The sequence below is a fragment of the Filicampus tigris genome, chromosome 17, assembly GCF_054856515.1.
Source record: "Filicampus tigris isolate MCC_2025a chromosome 17, RoL_Ftig_1.0, whole genome shotgun sequence".
Taxonomy (NCBI): Eukaryota; Metazoa; Chordata; class Actinopteri; order Syngnathiformes; family Syngnathidae; genus Filicampus; species Filicampus tigris.
In genome coordinates this window covers 5,479,660-5,499,079 of record NC_141233.1, presented here as the reverse complement: position 1 = coordinate 5,499,079, position 19,420 = coordinate 5,479,660, and the positions used below count along the sequence as shown (strand labels likewise).

Here is a 19,420-nt window from a genome sequence, read left to right as displayed (position 1 = left end):
CAAACATACACACAAGCAAATAGAAAAGCTCCCCCCCTCCCATGTCCTCCTTTGTTGTGCTATCAAACAGTAGGGAGTGATTATCCCTCATCAGCTTTGACTGAGATTTTAACGTGACATTTTCGAATGAAATTTTCTATGAGCACAGTACACATCATCTGAGAGGCCGCTGCAGAGACTCAGCATGCATAAAAATCACCTATCAACTATGGTAATGGCAAATGAAAAATGGATTTAAAACAATTGAAGCCAGACAGAAATTATTCATACAGGCTATCGCCGTGCAGAGTGACCGTATTTTAAACGCCTCATCACTGTACCACATTGGCACAATTTAAGGAAAAATTGGCACACCGTTGACTGATAAGATTAAAATTCAACCAACAATGTGTTATGGTAATGGAAATAAATATTCTTCACAATCCCTGAAAATGAAAGTGCACCAAACAAATATGTAGTTAAATTGCCAGCATTTCACGATAACAGCGCAAAAATAGACACACATTCAGTTTTGTTAGTTGTTTGTTAGTTTTCATGAGTGCAAAAGCTTAAAATGAAAAAGGGAGAGTCTGGTTGTGCAGAACTATGAGTTTTAGTCTTTGTTCAAAATAAATTGAAGTGCAAAATAATACAGGTTCAACTGATAACTGTTATGCACGACACTATGCAGTTGGAAAATAGGGCTGGACAATATAGCTGAAAAATTTATCACAATATAAGGATTTCATATCAGTGATAATGATATATTGTTTTTTTGTTCTACTTTTTCAAAATAAGCAAAATATATTAAATATATTAACGATCAAATGCAACTACCCAGAGGAAAAATATCATACAGTACATATTACAAAATATAGGTAGTAGGTTCATACTGTACAAATGTAAAAAAGTAGACAACATGTGAGCATAGCACTCAGCATCATACACACAAGTAAGTAAAAGCGCTATGTTGCCTGTACGCTCTGTCGGCCATGCGGGAATTGAGTTAGCAAATAAATAAACAGAACATTTGCTAGCAACACACTAACAATGCACTCCAAGTATTAATATGAACCTTAAAAACATACATATTGCATACATATATAAATTGCATCTTAATGGGCATAGGAGAGAGTGCACATGGACGTAATTCAAAAGAGAAAAACGCTCCGTCAGCCATGCAAAAATTGAGCAAATAAACCTCAAATTTGGTTGCAACCCACTAATAATACACTCCAAGCATTAATATGTACCTTAAAAAATACATGTATAATATACATCTAAAGTGGAAGTCAACGGAAACATTTTTTTTCAAGAATATGTTCTATGCAAGCCCACTAGTTGAAACATGGCATTGTGATAAATATTGCATTTGTGGAATAAGTGTTAATCCACTCGTTTTTAGCATCTCTGTGGGCGGCCATTTTGTCTTCTGTTGACTGAAAATGACATCACAACTGCTCACAGCGACCAATCACGACTCAGATTCAGAAAGCAGGTCAGCCAGTTGTTGTGAGCTGTTGTGACGTCATTTTCAGTCGACAGAACACAAAATGGCCGCCCCTGGAGATGGCTAAAAACGAGTGCATTTTGTTGCTTAATTTATATTCCACAAAAGCAAAATTAATTAGAATGCCATGTTTAAACTAGTGAGCCTGCTGGGAACATATTCTTGGAAATAATATGTTTGGGTTGACTTCCGCTTTAATGGACATTTGAGAGGACTGACATGGATGCAGTTCACTTCGCAAAACATTTAGCCATTTACTTCCTGATAGTAGAATGGCCACAAGAGAGCGCCTGCGACTGGTATCGGCAGCCTTTGCGAGAGCCTCGATACCTTGAAATGAGGCCTGTAAGCTTTTGAGATGGAGTCCATCTCAGCTGACTTTTGGGCAAGAGGTAGGGTATCACCCCGGGTCATCACTAGTCATCACTGAACTCATCACTAGTCAATAGTGGGGAGAATATAGACAAATAACCATTCGCACACACATTCACACCAATACACAATTTGGAGTGAAGCGTGTGATGGGAATGTGCGGGGATGCCGCAGTACCCAGAGAAAACCCACACACCCACGCAGCTGGAGGGAGAACATGAAAACTCCACACAGAAAGGCTGGAGCACCCCGAACCTCAGAACTGTGAAGTGCTAACCGCTATACGACGGCACTACCCGTAGGTATTTCTGAAGATGTATACTTGGATCTCAAGTTTGATTGCCGCTCAGTCTGCCATCTTTTTTACCTTTGTTTACAAAAACATATCATTACATTTTAAAACAATAGTCGTTTGAAAAAAAAAAAACACATTTTACTTATATATTCTGCCCTCTAAAATCAGTTGGATAATAGATGAATTTGGCAAATGCCCTTTCCAACTACAGCGGAAGTAACGTTATACTTGTCGTGTTTTCACTTGACACTTTCTAATGTGTTCGTCTGACACGGACTAATCCCTGGAACTCATTAAATTAATCCACCGGCTTAGCAAGCAATTGTACCAGGCAGACACCACTCTGTAAATCTATTAAACACCTTAGTGAGACTTGATGGCAAAAACACACAATATACTGTACAATACAAAGGTGTCCATGATTTATCAATAAATCCTGCTGAGTAAAAAAAATTACTGAACCAAGGCTGCCGTACCTGAGACTGCCAATAGTGCTTCCAGGATTACACAGGATAGAACACCACAAAGCGACATGCTGGATGAGCCTATTATTTCTCCTCTACTCACACCGACTGAGAGTGCAGCTTCCAGCATGGTTGACCTTCCTTGCAATCCATGATATGGTGCTGCACTAACAAGGACAGACCAGAACCCCCCCCCCCTTCAGGTTTCAGGAAAAGAGAGCTTCACGTCTTTGTCGACATGTCTCATAATATCACCAATTGGAGATGGACAAACATTCTCTTCCTCGTGTCCACTCTATGGATCATCTATTTTTATAAGGCTGCTGCACTGGCTCTCAGGAGCTAAGGTAATCACGCACAGCCATGGGGCTTGAGAGAGAAGCGCTCAATATCACAACAATGGAAGTCTGCAAATGATGAGAACCCACGCAGGGATTATGATGTTGCTACTGGAAATGAGAAAGGACCCTCCCCTTCGGTGCATAACTCGGTGCCCTCTAAATCCCTCAGAACATCCCACTGATCCCCAGCTCCTCTCTTCAATAGTCGAACCCTGTGACCAGGTGGCTGGATGAGCACGGCTGACATTCATTATCTGCTAAATGGCCAACTCGATATGCAATGATGATGTGGCTGCAGTCAGAAGACAGACCAAGCTATCATTACCCATTACAAACTGAACACTACAACCCAAAACATGTGCATGGTAGAATTATTCACACTCTTAATTAAAAGCATAATAAAAGGCAAATAAAAGCCCCCACAAAAACTACTGCAACGCCCATTAGTTACAGTAGGTAATCCCCAGTAGTGTTTTTATTTGCTCATCGGTATTTAGCGTTATACACCCACAATGGAACATTTTTCCATTTCATTTTTAGCAACAGGATGCATATTCAAGGAGCGCGCACACAGAACATAAGAGTTTTCCCTGAGGCTAAATAGTGCTCATCAAGTTGATGAAACAACACTTTGGTTCGAGTTTTTGAGGATTCCGACTATCGTGAGAGAGTTGTAGCAATGAACATTGCGTGTAGCTCACCCTCAGCTCAATGAACAGGCAAGATGTTTGCAGACGGGTACTTCACTTTATTTGCAGCTTGGTTCACTCAGACAATGGGTGTAGTAACCACATATGGTGAAAAACAAGTACAGACAAGTAAAATAAGTTACAACAAATCAGAATCGAGAATTGTTTGGAACCGGAATCAAAACGAGAAACTGGAATCGGAACTGACATTTTTTAAGCAGGCCGACGAAGTCACAGCCGTCGGGCCGGGTGACCACGAGGGATTCCCATTCAAATGAATGGGACCCAGCACGTAACGCGTAGACTCGTCAATTTTTTTCAGTCCTCTCGCGTAGTGTTGTCACGATACCAAAATTTTGACTTCGATACTATACCTACATAAATTACCTTGATACCAGTACCAAAACGTACCTCGACAAAAATCTAAAATCTGCAACAGCAACAAAATTAAAGGTGACAGAATAATTTCAAATTATTTTTATTTTTTTTATTAATTCAAAATATTAGGATATGCATCTGTGTGTGGGCCTGAAAGGGAGTGAGATAAATATATTACACTGTTTCTTTCTATACCTTATTATTTAAATTTTATAGACTACATGCAAATTAAACTTTAAGAAAACTAGTTCCCATTTATTTATTCTTTTTAAACGTGCACAGAGGTTTATTGAGACATTTGTGTGACGTCCACTGTAATGCAGTATTGAGCAGGTTATGATCATTTTCATGGCCAGATATGCAGCTATATAGCCTCTATGCTTTTTGGACACAGAATTAGCCAATTCTGATTTTAAGAAGGATTTTTTTTTTTTTAAATAATGAGATGAATGAGTGCATGTTTGTATAAGCATAATGTAGGGGTGAGCGATATGGGCAAAAAAAAAAAAAAAAAAAGAAAATCTCGATATTTTTCAAAAAACTCGATAACGATAATTTGACGATGTTCTACAAAAAATATATTAAATCTGCACTTGATTCACAGACCAATTGTGGATGGACAGCGTTTGTGAACAACATCCCTTTTAAATTGCTAAATACAGCTTCTGCAAAACATAATGATATTCTGCGACAATATTTAACAATAAAGTAGAAAAAAATATGTATGGACTTAAATAGATTTTTGGGAATATTTATGTCATTTAAATGTCTCTGCTGTTATTCCATAATGATGTGACATTTTGAGCTGCAGTAAGTACTGGTGTACCACTGCCGACTACGAGAGCAATCAGAATGAGAAAAAGGTGTTAACTACAGCAATCAGAACGAGAAAAAATATATCTGATATGTGACCGGTGACCATGTGTCACCCAGCGAGAGAAAAAAAAGACGTCATGACAATTTACTGAAAAGTGCATTTTCCCTCTCATTCGTCGCTGTGATATGTAACCTTGCGACTTAATTCATGTTTGGGTGTATGCTGGCGTCACACTAATAAGGCGTCGTAGTTTGTGCAAGACGCCTCGAGAATACAGGCTAGTTATGAGTGATGCGGACTAAAAGCTTGTCAACAGAATGTTAACCGATCATCCAGGATGTCACGTTTGACTTGCTCGCTAAAGTACTGACTCTGGATGCCGGTCAGCAAGGTGCTCGGCCAGATTGGACGTGTTCCCACCTCGAGCCACGCTAGTTTTAAAACAAGCCTTACAGACGGGCCGCGTCATGTTGGTCGGCTTGCCGTGGCTGTCGGCCATGTAAGAAAAACGTTCCATATTAAACCCCGCGCGTCATTGTTGTCATCGAGGAGTGGAGGTGCAGCGGGCGGAGGTGCAGAGACAGGCAGAGTTGGTGAATCTGCGTGTTTGATTAAACTACACTTATTATGCACCGGATGACGTATGATTCTTGGCCTGTTTTACTGCCACTTTTGTTTGGTGGTGTGCCGTGACATTTGTCTTATGTAAAATATGTGCCTTGGGTCAAATAAAGTTTGGGGAACAACTCGATGGACTGAAGAGCATGAGACAGGGTGTGACATCAGAATTTGCTTGATGTTCATCTGGACTAGCACCATCTTTTGACAAGACTGAACACAAGACGGAGAATTAAACACTTGACTGAATAATGACTTTTTGACTCTTTTCTTTTTCTTCTGGGGGTGTTGTGTCCATTTCACAATCTTCATATTGTGCACTTTTTGTTGCACTTATTGATCAAACAAAAAAGAGAGTGTCTGTTGTACTGCTTTGCGCAGTTCCAATTTAGCCTCTTTGAACAAAATGACTTTTTCTGATTGGCTCAACCTGAGAGTGTACCAGCGTACAAAAGTGCCCTATAGCGCTACACTATTACCGCAGTAAATTGACGGCAATATGAACAGTGAAGATGACCACACTCATGGAAGTAAAATCTTGAGTTCGGTCCCTCGGTCTTGATATGCACACCGTGACACCATAACGCGTGACAACATTTGATGACCGATTGATGTCCCACAACACTGGTGTGTCAGCAGCATGTTACAATGTAACTGCAGTAGGTGGAGCTGCTTCATAAGACAATCTGCGGGGTCATCATATTATTAATCAAGAGCAAATACAGGCGCTGGAGCACTAATCTGTTGTCAAATATTGGATTTTCTTTCTCAAATGTTAGCTTTCAGGTGAGATAACAGATCATTGTTTGGGGAAAAAATGTCATTTCGATTACGTAAAATTCAAAGAAGAGCTTCAGAAATGGTTCGTAGTGGGCCTGGACGAGACTTGAAAGAGATCAGAGCAACATGATCTTTTTAGGATTACAATGTATGTTTATTGTAAATTTGCAAGATCATTGTCTAAAAGTAAAGAGTAAAGCACGCCAGATTAAAACGAGGAGTGACACAATAGACTGATTTAATTTTCAGGGCATGGCAGATGTTGCGGGAGAGATTGAACATCATGGACTGACTTGAGCAACAACTAGTTTATGCGTGTGGATTAGACAGGGTTGGTTTACGGTTGATTGGGTCATATAGCTATGGCCGTAACTAGGAGGGCACCGCACACTTGAATTTGTTTCCCTTTCACACAAATGTATTATTACATTCCATTGTGGAGCTTGCTTTGTGCACTGGAGCACAGTTATGCTGGGACAGAAAGACCTGCCTCAAAGTATTCCCAAACTATCTCATAAAATGAAGAATTAAGATTCAACGAAGCGGTTTAGCCCAAACCCTAAGAACTCAAAACAACAGCATCAGCGGTGTCAAGTTGCATTTATTGAGTTTTGTATGTGCTAATCATTTCCTTTCTGTAAACTGAAGACGGATGATGTCAGAGAAGAAGAACACGTCCAGTTCACCAAGGTGATAGTTCACCTTAATACAATACAATACAATTTTATTTATATAGTGCATTTCATCAGCTAGAGCTGTAACAAAGCACTTTACAACAAGAGACAACAAAACGGAATCAATAAATTAACATAAAACACTATTTACAATAGATACCGGAAAGGAGCCGAACATTTTAGGTCTGATCAAAAGCCAGAGAAAAGAAATGTGTCTTCAACCGGGTTTTCAAAATGGACAGCTCGGAGAGGTACGCCGGGGCGAGGCCATTTAATGATTTACATGATTTACAAATAGGAGAAACAAAGGCATGGATGACTGTTTCTAAGTGCTGATGGGAAAGGAGGGGCTTAACCTTAGCCAGCTAGCTAAGGTGAAAGAAGCTCGACTTTACAACAGCGCTGATTTGGTGGTCCAATTTAAGATCACTGTCCATTTTAAAACCCAAGTTTATGACTGTTGGCTTTAGATATGAAGACAGGGGGCCCCGAGCACCTTAACTTGTTTTCTTTTCATTGAATTTTAAGAAATTCGGTGACATCCGGTCTTTGATGTTCTCTAGGCAGGAAAAAAGAGGTCTTATTGAGATTGTCTTTTTTGCTGAGCGGGATATACATTTGACAGTCGTCCGCATAGCAGTGGAAGGAAATACCCTGTTTACGAAGGATGGAACCCAGGGGCAGCAAATACGAGAACGGCAATGGCCCCAAAATAGAACCCTGTGGAACACCATACGATAGAGGGGCAGAGCGGGACTACGAGGAACCTAGGCTAACAGAAAAAGTCCTGGCAGCCAAATAGGATCTAAACCACTCTAGAGGGCATCCACTAATGCCCACTTGGTGTTGCAAACCAGTCAAAAGAATACTGTGGTCCAACGTATCGAATGCTGCAGTCAAATCCAACAAAATGAGACACACAGGATGTCATTAAAAACACGCAACAAGGCTGATCCTGTGCTCTGCATCTTCTTGAAGCCTGACTGGAAAACAACATTTTGTTCATCCAAGAAAGACCTTAACTGTGAGTGCACAACTTTTTCCAGAATTTGAACTATTTTTTTTTCAGCAGGGGTTGCACTACAGCATGTTTAAAATGTTGGCGGACCACACCAGAAGACAGGCTGCTGTTGATAATGGCCAAAAACCATTTACCAATTGTCGGAAGAATCTCCTTGAAGAAGTGTGGAGGAACGGAGTCATAAGGGGCAAACCACATCCTCCAAAAATGTCAAAGAATTTACAAAGGAATCAAAAGAATCAAACACTGCTGAACAAGGAACTTGGACAGAGGGGTCAAATGTGGCATTGGAAACAAGAGCCCTAGCTGTAGCAACCTTGTCAACGAAAAACTGCAGGAATCTATCGCGCATTTCAGGGGACGGGTCTGCGCAAAGCAGTTGACGGGGCTTCAGTTCGGAGTCGATCGTTTTAAATAGAGCACGTGGATTTTGGCGATTTGCCTGAATCCGACGTGACAAGTGGGCTCTCTTGGACTCCTTCACCTTTCTCTGGTAACGGCGCCGGCAGTCCTTCAGGATTTGATAAGAGACCTGCAGCCTGTCTCTTTTCCACCTGCGTTCAGCTCTGCGGCATTCCTGTTTAGCTGAAGCTTTTTGTAGAGCAGCCAAAATATTGAAGAAAGGCGAGGGGGGATTATATAAACATCCATGTCGTGGATCTGATTCACCCTCGGTGATTAAACATTGTGGTCAGCAGCAAAGAGCTCAAAGGACCTTAGGGATTTTTCCTGCCCTGGGTTTCACCTCAATGGCTGCCAAGTCTTACCTTGCCTTATCATTTAGGCCTCTGGCATGCAGGCAGTGCCCGGTGCTGGTATTCATGTATACTAGTTTGCAGTCATAATTGAATGTCAGAAACCAATGTATATGAAATATTTAGAATACAAACGTATAGCTAGATATTATTTATTACCCTATTTAAAAAAAGTGTGAAGTGTCCATAGGTCACTTGAAACATCTACGTTGTTATTATTATTATTATTATTATTATATGTTTTAGTTATTAAGTCAGACAAAGACAAAAAAAAATGTTTATCTCTAATGCTGTCTAAGTGTGCTGAATGAGACTAGACTGAAAAATGCACTCCGCAACACTGAATGATCTATCAGAGGAACAACAACAATTGGAATAAAGTAGCCTACTACAAAGTTAATGATGACCATAAAATTGATGTAATTGAAATACAGTAAATAACTATTTAAAAGATAAATAACAGGTCAAACAAGGAAACGTATTCAAATACCCATCTGTAGTCACTCACTGTGTGGAACCATCTAGATGTGTGAACACTGAGCAGTGAGAGTCTTTATGAAGAATAAAAGTTGTTTTTTGTGGAGGAACGTGATTAATGACACATCGTTTTCTACCTCGGACTGCGAAAAATGATCAAATGAATGTAATCAGTGGTAATTGCACATGATGTTTTATGGCCTTGACTGTTATGGCAGACCTAACCTGCTTCAGGTTGAATCAGATATATTAGATTTCAGCAATTGATGATTTTAAAACAGTTCCCAGGTGTCTTAATAAAATGTGTGTGACATACTTTCATCAAAATACCCCGAAAATAGAGAATTATAGTACAATTTACACACCTGGCTTTTTGTCCGGCTGAAATTAACCTGTGTTGAGGGGTGGCTCTCTTGTGCAAGTTAGCTACTTCTCACCAAGCCCCCTACATTGCTAGGCCAGTGGCAAGTCCAAACATATCTTACATCATGTTGTGTTTTGTATAAAAACGGATAACCGAGTCCGCAAGAAATACTTTCCACAGCAGGTCTTTTTTTTTTTGCCACACGTTCTGGCCTCTGGCCTCTCACACTGGGAAGGGGTGACAGCTTTGACGAAGGCTTGGGAGTTGACACTTGACAGGCGAAACGGTTAGTAAATTACGAGCGGGTAATACTTGCACTTCAATTTTTGAACATGGATACAAATTGGGGGAGCGTATAATACATGATAACAAAGGAAAATTTTAAAGGGGGATTTCGGAGGTGATGTTATTTACAAGAGAGCGTGGTTCTTAAAGTGAAAGTCAACCCCAAATTTTTCTTTTCAAAAATATGTTCTATGCAGCTCCACTAGTCGAAACATGCCATTCTGAGCAATATTGCGTTTGCGGAATATGAGTAAAGCAGTAAAATCCACCTGTTTTTGTCCATCTGAGGGGGCGGCCATTTTGCCACTTGCTGCTGATTGAAAATGACGTCACAGTTACTCAGGGCTCAGATAACGACCAATAACGGCTGAGCTTCAGAAAACAAGTCAGCTTTGATTGGTCGGCACATATTTCACACAAGGAAAAAAAATCTCACGGCACACCTCTCCACCACTTAGCAAAACGATTCACAAAAAGTGGCTATACGGGGCCGGTATATACCTTTTGTCATCTATTGGAAGAAAATCTTGTTTTAACTGTTAATATACATGGCTGGCATAAATAAATGAACAAAACTGTTTTTTTAATGAGGAATATATATATATATATATATATATATATATATATATATATATATATATATATATATATATATATATACATATATATATACATATATATATATTTGTTATCAAAATTGTTGACATGGGATAATTTCCCGCCGCACATCTGATGATCTCTCACGGCACGGCGGTTGAAAAATCACCGCTTTAAATGGACAGCTATGTATACCACAGTTAATAGGAATTAGGGTATCGAGTCGACTGCCTGCCCACCCCAAGTGTGAACAGCTAAGTAAATCTTTTGTTCGTTTTGTCTGCAAACAAGACATTTTGCGACATACAATGCTTCTAACTTACATCATAACAGTCTTATCATACATCCAATTTCTCCATCCCTGACTTTGGAGCTAGGCTGGATGAACATTTGCTACTTTCAATCACCAGCTGGAGCCTGGCTGCCAGACTACAGTCGCACTATCATGTCAAAGAGGTTCTTATCTTTGCCGCTGCCGTCCACCGCTTGCGCCACGCACACAAACCTACTAAACGAACTGACATATGAAATTCAATGGCAAATGCTGCCTCCAAGAATGAAAATCCAATCCTAAAACATTTTATTGTCTATATGGGTCCTTACTGTTCTTTTCAGATTCTAAACTGCTTGAGAAGAAGTACACGCTTGCCTAGCTGCTCGGACTGGGTGAGAAGTGGCTCCTTTCATTAAACAGAGCCGTTGCTCTCAGTACTGCACCAAGTGGTTTCAACAAGAGTGTGTAAATGGATGATAAGGGTACTATAATTATTTGTGCTTTGGGGATTTTGAACGAAGGATGTCAGAGATGTTTTATTAAGACACCTAGCAACAGTTGAAAATGTAAATATAAAGTATAATACAAACCATGCAATAAGCCTTATTTAAATACTGTATATATGCAACACCATAACTTTAACAAGCATCTTATTTCAAATGTCTGCATTGTAAATTGATTATAAAGCAGTTGGTATAACAGATGGAGCTCCTTCATGACTCCACAATAGTTTTAACACTATTTACACCCATTTGTTATTTGGAGCTCGTTCTCTCCCACTTAGAAATGTGAATGACTGCATTTACTTATCTTTGTCCCCGTAGCTGAAGTGGTAAGCTTATGTTACATTGTCAAAGACTGAAACACTAAGTCATATTCATTATTAGATGTAACAGAATAAATTTAGAAGCTTTTAAGTAAAAAATGTCTAATTAATATGTAAGATGTCTGTGTGGAAATTATTATTCATGTTATTTGTTATTCCCTTTGAGATCTGTTACTGAGTAACATCAAGAGCTTTTATACAGCGTACATATATAATATTCAGGGTAATAGTATACTTCAAAGTACGAGGGCAAGATTCATCCCGGAAAGTAAAAAGATTTCATGCTTCTTTCTCCCCTAATCAATAGTGCTTACAATTCACCCCCGTGGTGCAACCCAAATGGAGAAGCGCCACGGTTGGTCGATTCCCTAGATTGGATTTATGAGCTAAGGTCAAAAATTTAATGGATTTCCACAAAAGGAGAGGTGTCAGGTGGCGCGCAATCAGCTCCTACCTTACACAACAACAGTACCTGACTGAAAAAGTCAGCTCTGCTTTCATTTACTTGCATAAGCAGTGGCAGAGTTACAAACCTGTTCGGCAACCAGCCAATTTGGTAATTAAAACAACAGCTAAGTGTTTCAAATTGTGATAAATAACGCATACTATGAAGTTTTTAATTGCTCAAACAGCTCGGCGCAAAAAAGACGCATTTTAGCAGAGTACATTTATTTGACTTTTTTTTTTTTTTTTTTTAAATGAAGGAAAAGCCAAATGACAAAATGTTCATACAGTTCAAAGAAATCCCCCACACAAAAAGAAACAGAAGTATACAAACAAAATACCATCTGTTAATGCATATCTCACAATAGTTGCACATGTCGCAGTGTTGCACACGTCGGACTCGGAGTGTTGCTACATCCAGGCTGTGTTGCAAACACAGATGTCACCGTCTACATTCGGTTGAAATAGTTTGGAAAAGATAAGCCGAGTGCAAGATGACAAGTAGGGACAAAAACTCAACATGGCAATTATTTTGGTAAAAAGAAAAAGAAAACTATGCCGGATGACAGAGTGGAGTGTCTGTAAAGTGTGAAAACTGGAAAACTGTCCTTGTGACAACAAAAACTGTTTGGGACCATTAAAACTGTCGATGAACGTCTGGCGTGATGGTGTCTTTTATATACCACCTAATGAGGACGGAGAAAGTGCAAATGGGGTGGAGTGCAGGCTAGCACTTAGCTGCGCTTAACGGGAAAGATCTGAGAACCCCCAGAGTCGTTGCTGGACGTGCTTTGAATAATGAAGGCTAACATGAAGATGAGGCGGACTAATGAGGCCTGTAAATGTCTCCATGTATCCACGAGTTACAACACTGTCGTCAAATAAGTAACATAATTGCATTGATCATGTCGCGTGCGGTGAATCCAACTAAGTTTACAAATAGTGGATCACTACTTACTAAAATTGTGACCATAAGCATGTTACCCTTACATTCTAGCGTGAGAGCCCAGGTTGCTGATTTAATTTAAGGCTAGCATTATTCAAAACATCTCGGAGCTTGGAGAATAAAGAAATAATTAATGAAGCTCTGTGGGAAATCCTGGAGGAGTCCCGCTGTAACCCGTTGTGGTTTCCTAATAATCCTTTGAGATGCTACCGATCCGCTTTGTATAAAGATTGGTCTCATTATGGTCACGGGTGAGCTACATCTAACCCAGCTGCCATTGGTCAAGAGGTGGGTTACACTCTCGCTGGTTGCCAGTTAATCGCAGGGCCAATTAAAAAAAAAAAAACATTTACACTTACATTGTCACAATCTTACTTGGTAGACTTATTTCATAGTATTGGCTGGAAACAATATGGCTTTAAAGTGGAAGTCTACCCAAACAGATTTTTTTCAAGAATATGTTCTATGCAAGACCACTAGTTGAAACAAGGCATTCTAATAAATATTGCGTTTGTGGAATAAGAGTTAATCCACTTGTTTTTTAGCCATCTCTGGGGGCGGGCATTTTGTCACTTCCGTCCACTGAAAATGACATCACACACCCTCAGGGCTCAGATAACTACCAATCATAGCTCAGCTTCAGAAAACAGGTGAGCCGTGATTGGTCTGTGATGTCATTTTCAGTCGACATCAGTCACAACTACTCAGGGCTCGGCTAACGACCAATCACGGCTCGTTACTTGAACATATTCTTGGGTTGATTCCTCCTTGAAGTACTTATAACAGCAGCAACCCTTTCAGGCATCTCATTTCATTGCTGGTGCCATGTGCTGACCTCCATTATGCCTACAATCAATAACCAAATGAATTATGCCTCCATCTTGTCAGGACAAATACAATAATTAGCGACTCATCTACGATAATGAATAGCACACGAAATATTCTTCTTCAATTGAACACCGGTTGATAGGAAAATGAGATCGCCACACAGAATTATTTGATGTAGGTGTCAGAACCAAGCGACGTTTCCGGTTTTTATTGATCCATTTATCAGTTAAAGCTGCATTGCAGGGAGTGAAAGGTAGTGGTGCTCCAACAGACCTACTTTGTGAGATTCCAGAAATTGAGTTTTAAAAAAAAAAAAAAATCGCTTTGAAGGTGATGCTATGGCACACAGAAATGGGACTTTTGTCTTACAATTGTAATTTGAGAGCTTTTCAGACATGAAATACATTTTCATGTAGGATTAAAAACTCGTCCGAACACTTCAGACTTGAAAACGCACTTCAGGCACACATTACAAGGTTATCTCTAACCTCAGAGAGAAACTATTTCATCGAGGCTCTGATGCTGCTCTACTGCAAATACATTTGATTTATATAGAGCTTTTTTGGACACTCAAAAACAAACAAAGACAACAAAACAGAGGCAACAATACAACCAGTACAGACAACAGAGTTAAAGAAAAGCCAGTTTCAACAGGTGGGTTGTGAGGAGGGAATTTGACGTTTTCTAAAGACTACTCTGAGTTCCTGATGGGTTGTGGGAGTGAGTTCCAGAGGGTGGGGGCGAAGGCTCGATCGACCCAAAGTCCGGCGCTTTGTGTGGGTGAGGGGGCGGGTGGGACAGTGAAGTTGCAGGATGTTGTAGAGCTAGAAAGGGGCCAGGTTATGGAGGGACTTGTAGGTTGGAGGAGAAGGTTATATTGGATGCTGTGATGGGTAAGGAGCCAGTGGAGCTGTTGTAGGAATGGGGAGATGTGTTTCCTGGAGGGGTTATGGGTGAGGAGGCGGGCAGCAGAGTTCTGGACATATTGCAGTTTTTGGAGATGAGTGGTGGGAAGTCCAAAGAGGAGGGTATTGCAGTAGTTGAGTCTGGAATAATGAAAGCATGAATGAATGGATGATCCCGGCTTTGGTCTGGGAGGGACGGAGGCGTTCAATGAAGCAAAGTTGGAAAAAAGGATGGTTTTTGTAATTGATATGAGGTTGGCATGAAAAAGTGGCGTTATGATGCCAAAGTTGCCAACGGAGAGACCTCGTGACCATCAAAGAGGAGGGAGAAGTACTGTGTAGAACGAAGGAGACATTTGGGTGCGGTAATGAGGAGTTTGGTTTTACTGCGGTTTAATTTGAGAAAATGTTTGTCCATTCAGGTTTTGATGTCAGACAGGCAGTTGGTTATGGTGGAGAGGATGACAGGGGTGATGGATTTGGTGGCGATGTACAGCTGAGTATCACCGGTGTAATTGTAATTGTAAATTGCGAACAGAAGGGGAGCTGAGCACTAAACCTTGGGGAACTCCTTTGCTGATTGGGGAAGTGCGGGACTTGGAGTTGCTGACAGAGACAAAGTGATGACGGTCGAAGAGGTAAGAGGTATATCAGAGGAGTGCTGTGCCAATAGACTGTAGACAGTGGAGGAGGATGGTGTGATTAATAGCGTCAAATGCAGCAGAAAGATCAAGGAGGAGGAGAATCGAGATAGAACCGGAGTCTGTTGCGAGGAGGTCATAGGAGACTTTGAGTTGGGCTGTTTCTGTGCTGTGGTGTGAACGGAATCTGGACTGAAGTGTTTTGTGCAGCGGGGTGGAGTGGGGATGGTGTTGGAGTTGAGTTTTTATTTTTGTAAGTATTTTTGAAAGTAACGGAACGCTGGACATGGGTCTGAAGTTGTCCAGGTCAAGACCAAGTTTCAGGACAGGTGTGATGGTGGCAAGTTTGAGCAGGAATGGGACAGAGCCAGTGGAAAGGGGAACGTTAATAATGGCGGTAGTGAGAGAGGGATGAAAGTTACAATATCTCCATATAGAAAACATCACAAAAACAACAATTTGCTCACAATATGTCATATATAAGCAGGACACTATATTGAGTATGACTGTACCAAGGAAAGAACTTGATGGAAATCAGCTTCACTTGTTATGATCAACCCAAAATGGAAAACACTTTCAATAAGAGAAGCAACAAGCAAGAGAAAATGTTTTTTTTGTTTTTTTTTCAGCCAGCAGAGATGCGTTCTGGCTAGTCTCTGACTCACAGACCAGATGTACTTTACTTCTCTACATGAGTGAGAATGTGTCTGGGTATGTTTGGATTAAGGATGTGAAACAAACTGCATGAATTCTATCACAGGCACGCACACGTGCATGCGCGCGCGCACGCTCACACACAGACACGCACACACCAGTTTCTGTCCCCACGCCTTAATCTAGTGATTTCCCAGAGGAGCTGTGAGACGATGAAATTTTGACATGGCCTCTTTTTCAGTAGCTGGCTCGCACTTGGGCATGATGGCTTAAATGAAGGCGTGGTTATAGGACAGCGCTGAGACAGCAGCACCACAGTGACGTGCTTCATGGATGCAAAATGGCAGTTTGAATCAAGTGAAAGCTTCCAGTAAAAATGTACGCACATAAGAAGTCAATGATTTGTTTTTCTTGAACATTGGAAATTAATAGCAGAGCCTCCTTCAGTAGCCAAGCAGAGGGAAAATGGTAGGCAGGTCACAGCATTCCCATGCTTGTCAGTGTAGAAGCACTAGTCTATATAATGTGCATCACGGTGCATATTTATGTTCGAAAACATTCGAGAGGGAAGTGGAGCTGCTCAGCAATGTTGTTGCTCAACAAACTCAAGCTCATTTAAATACTGGAACTTTCAATTTATAATGATGATCATGCGACAACTTGGAAGGGCTCCAAGTAAAGATGGACTTCCTTATTTGTCACACGCAACATTTGAATTTGTCCCTAGTCAATTCACAGTAAACCATCAGGACAATGTCTGCTGAATAAGGAATATGTAACTTGGAATTGGAGCTGTGCAAGCAACACTTGAGGCAAACATGCATTGTGTTTATGACACATCAAGTGGCTTTCAGCAATGAAAATCAAAAAGAAGCTACGTAAGTGATTTTGTGTTTCTTTATGTGGCTACATTTGAGTGAATCCACATCTTTAGGCTATTTTGGATGGCTGTATGGCCCAAAATTCCTATCACAGTATAAATTGAATCCCTTCACAGTAAAAGTAGACTGAAGCAGATACGAAATACGGTCCTCAATAGCCACTATGCTGAATGTTGGAGATTTTTCTCTCATCACACCTGATTCAAATAATCAGTTCATCAGCAAGCTCTGCAGAAGTCTGATAGCGATCCTGACATCCGTTTTTCAGGTGGCGTATTAAATTAGTTGCGTTAAACGCATCAACACCCAGCAACGGTAAAAATCGATTAGTTTATACACTATGGCAATACAGAACGACTCCGGAGTGAACAAGGTAGTGCTTGCTGTAATTTGGCGTATCCGATCAATGAGCGATTTCGAGTCCAGTTAATCAGATTGTGTAAAGTCAAATGCATAGTACCGGGGAGATGGGGGGGGGGATGATTTGAAAGATCAAAAATGTTCTGAGCTGTTATTAATAAAGACTGCGAAGAGTGGATCACAGTATTTTCCGAGCCATAAGGTGCACAAAATCCTTTTCTCAAAAATTGACAGTGCACCTTGTAATCTGGTGCGCCCTATCGGATGTCAACTTTTCAGTCCGTCATCTTTAATTCACGTTTGCATTGTCATTCGCATCTAATTGCTAACAGGCGTCTGTCTTTGGCTGTGTCCGAATGTGCACGCTGTTCCTAATAGCCTAATGCTGCGGTCTGCTGAGTGTTTCTGACTTCGTGTTTCCGATGTTACAATGTGTGATAATATCATTGTGGTCTGTGGGAGTTAAAATTAAATTCCTTCCTATTTACTTTCACATACATGTTTGCCTTCTCAGGCTCATCACTAGCAGGTGTCTGTTTTCATCATACCGGAATACAATACGGTGCACGTAACGGTCTGTAAAATACGGTAGCTTGACCTTTTTGAATACTTTAAACCCTTTTGGTGGTATATTTGACAACCAGACTTCCACCAACTGGTGTTCCAGAAACCAGATTTCATGCGGCCAACACACAAGTTGGAGACTGCTGCCATAAAGACTGTAAAACCAGCCAAGGATGTTGAAATAATTCTCAAGCTGCGGTCCAATTAAAAGATGAAGAAGTTGATGAAAGAGGGGATAGCAGGCAATTAAAGCAAAAAAAACAAAAAAAAACAGCTAAGGTTAAATAACTTCAGTGAACATGAAGCAAAGAAAAAACAATTCAATCAAGTGTTTAAACAATTAAATATTGTTTTTCTTTTCTTGTTGCTGTTTTTTTTTCAGGGGGGGACGGAATCGTTTAACGGTCAGTATATTCATTTCCACTGGGATGGTTGATTTGACATGCGAGTTGGGAGCATGGTCACTGAACGAGTTAAATTCGCAAGTCAAGGTACCATCGTACATTAAAGATTGTGAAACCCAGCTGTGTTGTATTTTCTCAAACCACTTCCCCATATTATGGCTTGGCTGACAGCACCTCCAAACACGCTCACCAAACACGTACGCCAAATTAGAAAAGTTTCGCTCACCCAAATGAGTATCGAACCTCCTCTTGCGTTGTCAAGGACCCAAGGGGATGTCCCGGTCAGATGTGTCCGTCCTTGCGTGCACAAGCCAAACGCAACAAGACACGCGTCCTGCCCGGCTAGATGCGAGCCAGAACCGCCGGTTGCTGACCTGAGACGTGTCCCATGTTTTGACTACAATCTCGTTTCTTCCGGAATACACTAACACGGCAAACCCACGCCGAACCCACGCGGAATCCTCTCTCCCCTCCTCCTACTGTGTTCGGAATTCGGATCCTTGCTGGAGATTACAGCACCGAGTCATCTGATCCTGCACGCTGCAGCAGCAATCCACGCGCATGAAAGCATTCCCCGCTTTGTCTCACACTGCCTGCTGCACACGTACGGGAGACCATAATTTAAATTATTCGCCTTGACTTGAATACACTGGTCCTATAATCCGCCCAGTTCCCTGCAGCGTCACTAGCATGCGCCATTGTGTCATATTTACCACACATCAGTAGAAGATACTTGGAACACTGCACAGTACATTGCCCTCTCTTATTTATGTAAAATTTATATTCCCGAGTCCCCATTATATGCTGTTTTAGTTAATCTGTGCATTTGTGTGGAATTGTGGAGAGATAGCGCCCCTGTTGGGCACATTTTTATTACTACACACAGGCTTTCCTAAAAGGCACATAAACGATCTACCGCCAACATGATGCGGACAAATCTGTGAGTAGCACTCAGAGATACAGTATACCGTATAGGAGACAATTTCTCTTAAAATCGTATTCGTACTGAGGAAATGCACGTAGCTCTTCTCCCAGATTTATTGGTACAACAGCACGCCGCACACTCGTATTTTCATTTGTACTATATATATAACTTTCTTGCTTACTACAGCTGACAAAGCTATTGTTGTCTGGCCTACAAATTCTGCAGGGATGAGGCATAAGAATCGTCATCACTTTTCTTTCCCTTACACAACCTTGCTGTCACTAAGAGGTCATAGAAAGTTCATTAGGGTGGCAGTGATGTTATGAAGAGCCCAGTGTGTTCCTTCTTGCTA

The 19,420-nt window shown here is 40.9% G+C and overlaps 1 protein-coding gene across 3 annotated transcripts in view; it reads right to left on the bottom strand.

Annotated features, from left to right (window-relative positions):
• Nucleotides 1-18,904, bottom strand: part of camkk1a (calcium/calmodulin-dependent protein kinase kinase 1, alpha a) — a 57,436-nt gene extending 38,532 nt beyond the window's left edge. For 2 of the 3 annotated variants that reach the window (XM_086012181.1, XM_086012183.1), the window contains exon 1: nucleotides 18,370-18,904. The gene's annotated coding sequence lies outside the window, so the exon portion shown is untranslated. Of the gene's footprint in view, nucleotides 1-2,632; nucleotides 2,785-18,369 lie in introns of those variants that run through there. The other variant, XM_086012182.1, reaches the window with a different exon arrangement.
• Between the last annotated feature and the right edge of the window lie 516 nt (nucleotides 18,905-19,420).